Consider the following 4,882-nt stretch of genomic DNA (forward strand, 5'->3'; position numbering starts at 1 on the left):
AGTTGGTATCTTAGGCTGGGCACAGTGGCTCACGCCTGTAATCTCAGCACTTCAGCAGGCCAAGGCAGGCAGATGACTTGAGCACGAGTTGGCGACCAGCCTGAGCAACACAGCGAGACCCCATCTCTACAAAAAATTTTAAAAATTAGGCCGGGTGCAATGGCTCACACCTGTAATCCCAGCACTTTGGGAGGCCGAGGTGGACGGATCACCTGAGCTCAGGAGTTTGAGACCAGACTGGCCATTTGGTGAAACCCCGTCTCTACTAAAAATACAAAAGTTAGGCAGGTGTGGCGGCGTGTACCTGTAATCCCAGCTACTCGGGAGGCTGCGGGAGGAGAATCGCTTGAACCCGGGAGGCAAAAGTTGCAGTGAGCCAAAATTACGCCACTGCACTCCAGCCTGAGAGACAGAGCAAGACTCTGTCTCAAAAAATAAAAATAAAAATAAGTAAGCTGGGCCGGGCATGGTGGCTCACACAATCCCAGCACTTTGGGAGACTGAGGCAGGCAGATCACGAGGTCAGGAGTTCGAGACCAGCCTGACCAATATAGTGAAACCCTGTCTCTACTAAAAATACAAAAATCAGTCGGATGTGGTGGTGTGCACCTGTAGTCCCAGCTACTCAGGAGGCTGAGGCAGAAGAATCGCTTGAACCCGGGAGGCGGAGGTTGTGGTGAGCCAAGATCGCGCCACTGCACTCCAGCCTGGACAACAGTGAGATTCAGTCTCAAAAAAAAAAAAAAAATATATATATATATATATATATATATATATATATAAGCTGGATGTGGTTGTGCCTGCCTGCAGTCCCAGCAATTCAGGAGGCTGAGGTGAGAGGATCGCTTGAGCCCAGGTTGAGGCTGAGGTGAGCTGTGATCACATCACTGAATTCCAGCTTGGGCGACAGAGCAAGACGACCCTTTCTCCCAAAAAAAAAAAAAAAAAAAGGAAAGGTGGCTTTCAAAAAAAATCAAATTTTATGAATAGTTTAGGGTCATCCTTAAATGTTAGTTCATTGATAAACTGCACTATTAAGAAACTGCTTCCAAATAAATTTATTGAGATGTGATGCTGTATTATGGATCTAGGTTTTGACATTTCAGGTTAAACTCATTCCAAACAAAATAAACTCAGACATTTCAGTATCAACACAAATACTGTGATAGAAAGATTGTATCCTTCCAGTTTCCAAAATTCCTAATACCTCAAAGGCCCTAAACATACGTTTAAAGTACTAGTCTTAACTACAAAAAGAAACTTCCCAAGCACTAAAATAGTAAAAGCAGAGACTAGTTTCTCATGTATACAACAGACAGGCTTAATAATTGGATTCTAATGAGACTAACTTTAAAAACTGTCAGCATGAACTGGTACCTGGACAAGTGTTCCACACCCACACTGTATTCTCAACTGTGCACAACCAAGTACAAAGAAGCAAATACCATCCTAGGATGTAAAGAGTATTATGCTTACATGACTTGCAACCCTATACACATTGAAGGTTAGGAAAGAAACTGACAAAAAAGGAAACCCAGGACCCAAGGAAGAGAAATTAACTCACCTTGTAGCAGACGCCTACTAAACCAAAAGGTATCAAAATCTGATTCAGAACAACAGACCTAGAAAGCTCATTACTTGAGAAAAAGTGGGATGCTAACCAGAGTCTACAAAACTGTTTTGAGAATTGAGATCAAAGCTACATAACACTACCCATTAGTAAACACAGGTTAATTTGATAATAAACCAGGAAACTGCTTGTAAATTTCACTGTTGGTCAAATTCTAGAAGCAGGGGTACTGAGCTCCCTGTTAATATTTTAATTTACCTGTCCTTTTTTGTTCTCCTAAACCTTACACCAATCACCCACCTACAAAAAAAGGCTACAAAAAAATAATCTGTGTCATGCCCAGTCTCTTCTGAAGTCACACTAAAAACGAGTAATCTAAAAAAACTGGGGAATGGGGGGATAAGATAATATTTCAGGAGTTCGAGACCAGCCTGGCCAACATGGTGAAACCCCATCGCTACTAAAAATACAAAAATTAGCCAGGCCTGGTGGCGCATCCCTATAGTCCCAGCTACTTGGGAAGCTGAGGCAGGAGAATCGCTTCAACCCAGGAGGTAGAGGTTGCAGGCAGCCAAGACCGTGCCACTGCTCTCTAGCCTGGGCAACAGAGCGAGGCTCTGTCTCAAAAAAAAAGAAAGAAAGAAAAAACAATATTCTGCCAGCTGTCAGCAGTGTGGATATCACAGATTACATCACAGAACACCCTGACTCCCTGCAAAGACTTAGGAATTGGCAGCCCAAGTACCTGCAGAAACATAGACGAAACAGGTCAAAAGATCGATTCAAAGTCGCTTAACAATTAGTTAAACCTCCAGATCCTCTATACTGCTGGCAATTGACTCCTGAACCCTGGCAGAAAACTGGAGATGTACTCTCTTAAGCAAGTTAGAAAGAGCTGTTGGACTGAATAGGCACAGTGATGAAAATAAACAGTTTACTTTTTGAGATCCCTCAACCTTTTTTTCCACTGGGATCAGAAACTGACCACCTTTTTTTATCCTTTAGGGAGGAGTGTAAGACACCTTTGGTGAGCCTGACCAGCTTGAGAAAACAAGGAATGTATCAAATGATTTCTCAATAAAATGACACAGCCATATCAACCAACAGTGAAGCCAGTGATTGAAAAGCGCCCTGCCAGCCCCACACACATTACATTCAATTAGCATTCAAAATGTTCCACTCCTAAATATGACCCCAGGATCACCAAACACCTGAAGAAATTTTCTAACATGAAAACCAGAAGCCAAAGCAACAGGAAAACAAAGCATCTTGGAAACAAACTTTTAAACAGGTTATCATTAATACCCTTAGAGATGAGAAAAAGGTATGTTGATATGTTATTTATAACAGATGGAGGGTGGTCTTAGAAACTGACACAATTGGCCAGGCGTGGTGGCTCCCACCTGTAATCTCAACACTTTGGGAGGCTGAGGTGGACAGACCACCTGAGGTCAGGAGTTGGAGACCAGCCTGGCCAACATGGTGAAATCTGTCTCTACTAAAAATACAAAAATTAGCCAGGCATGGTGGTGTGTACCTGTGGTCCCAGCTACCTGGGAGGCTGAGGCCGGAGAATCGCTTGAACCCAGGAGGCAGAGGTTGCAGTGAGCCAAGATAGTGCCACTGCACTCCAGCCTGGGCAACGAGAGAACTCCACCCCACACACACACCCACACCCAAAAAAGAAATTGACGCAATTGAAATTTTGGGATGTTTTTAAAAGTTGACAATTAGGCAAGGTGCAGTGGCACATGCCTGTAACTCCAGCACTTTGGGAAGCCTAGAGTTCAAGACCAGCCTGGGAAACATAGCAAGACCTGGTCTCTACAAAAATTGAAAAGATTAAATTAACAGAAACACACGTCCAGGGCTTATATCCAAACAATTCCAGAGAACAAAGATCAAGGTGGTAGATGGGGAAAGAAGAATCAGTTCAGTAGTATTTCCTGTATCTGAAGAGCAAGTTTACACAATGCCAAGATTCAGTGAGTGCCCAGTACAATGTATGAAATAAACCCAAGATACAGTTGTGAACCATAAGAACAATGGCAAAATTCCAAGTGATTTCAGAGTTAAGAAAGATTCCATATGTAAGACCAAGATTTAAAATAAATTTCTGGGTCAAAGAACAGTGTAGCACACACCTGTAATCCCAGCACTTTGGGAGGCCAAGTCAGGTGGATCACCTGAGGTCAGGAGTTCGGGACCAGCCTAACATGGCGAAACCCCATTATCTACTAAAAAAACAAACAAAATTAGCCAAGCCTGGTGGCACACGCCTGTAATCCCAGCTACTCAGGCGGCTGAGGCAGGAGAATTGCTTGAATCCAGGAGGTGGAGGTTGCCGTGAGCCGATATCATGCCATTGCACTACAGCCTGGGCAACAAGAGCAAAACTCCGTCTCCAAAATAAAAAAAAATAAATTTCTGGCCAGGCATGGTGGCTCACACCTGTAATTCCAGCACTTTGGGAGGCCAAGGCGGACGGATCACAAGGTCAAGAGATTGAGACCATCCTGGCCAACACGGTGAAACCCCATCTCTACTAAAAATACAAAAACTAGCTGGGCATGGTGGCGCAGGCCTGTAGTCCCAGCTGCTCAGGAGGCTGAGGCAGGAGAATCACTTGAACCCAGGAGGCAGAGGTTGCAGTGAGCTGAGATCGCACCACTGCACTCCAGCCTGGCAACAGAGTAAGACGCTGTCTCAAAAATAAATAAAATAGATTTCTTCACCAAACCTGAATTCTCTACGTAGCTAAACTTAGTAATTCAGTGCAAAATAGAACTTTACAGACAGGAAGGTCTCTAAGCTATTGGAAGATGTCCTGCACCAAACCAACAAATCCATAGATCTAGGAAACAGATCATAAATTGAGAGGCAAAGGGAAACCCAGAACAATGGCAAAGCCCCAACTCAACAGTTACTCAACAATTCAAAAAGGGCAAACAGTTCAGATTAGAATATAGAAAACCATCAAGAAAAACATGAAACTAATTACCAAATTAATGTATATAAAAAATCTTTTTTCAATTCTTGTTAGTTTGAAAATCAGTGTCTGCTGGATAGAAAATTATCTAGGCCAAGAGGTACTGTAGAAATGGCTCTGAGAATTCCAATTTAAATGAGTCAGACATACAGAAACAAAACAGTACAAAAATGGGGTTACAAGTTGTTTTTCAAGAATGGGTTTGATCTCCAAAATTAATCCTTAAAATTAAATCTAAGTAGTGTTAGTCTCTCATTTAGTACTAATTATCTGCCAAAAGTGCAGCTTGCAAACATTTTAACAGAACAATCAAAATTAATCTG

The sequence above is a fragment of the Pongo pygmaeus genome, chromosome 3 (genome assembly GCF_028885625.2).
Source record: "Pongo pygmaeus isolate AG05252 chromosome 3, NHGRI_mPonPyg2-v2.0_pri, whole genome shotgun sequence".
Taxonomy (NCBI): domain Eukaryota; kingdom Metazoa; phylum Chordata; class Mammalia; order Primates; family Hominidae; genus Pongo; species Pongo pygmaeus.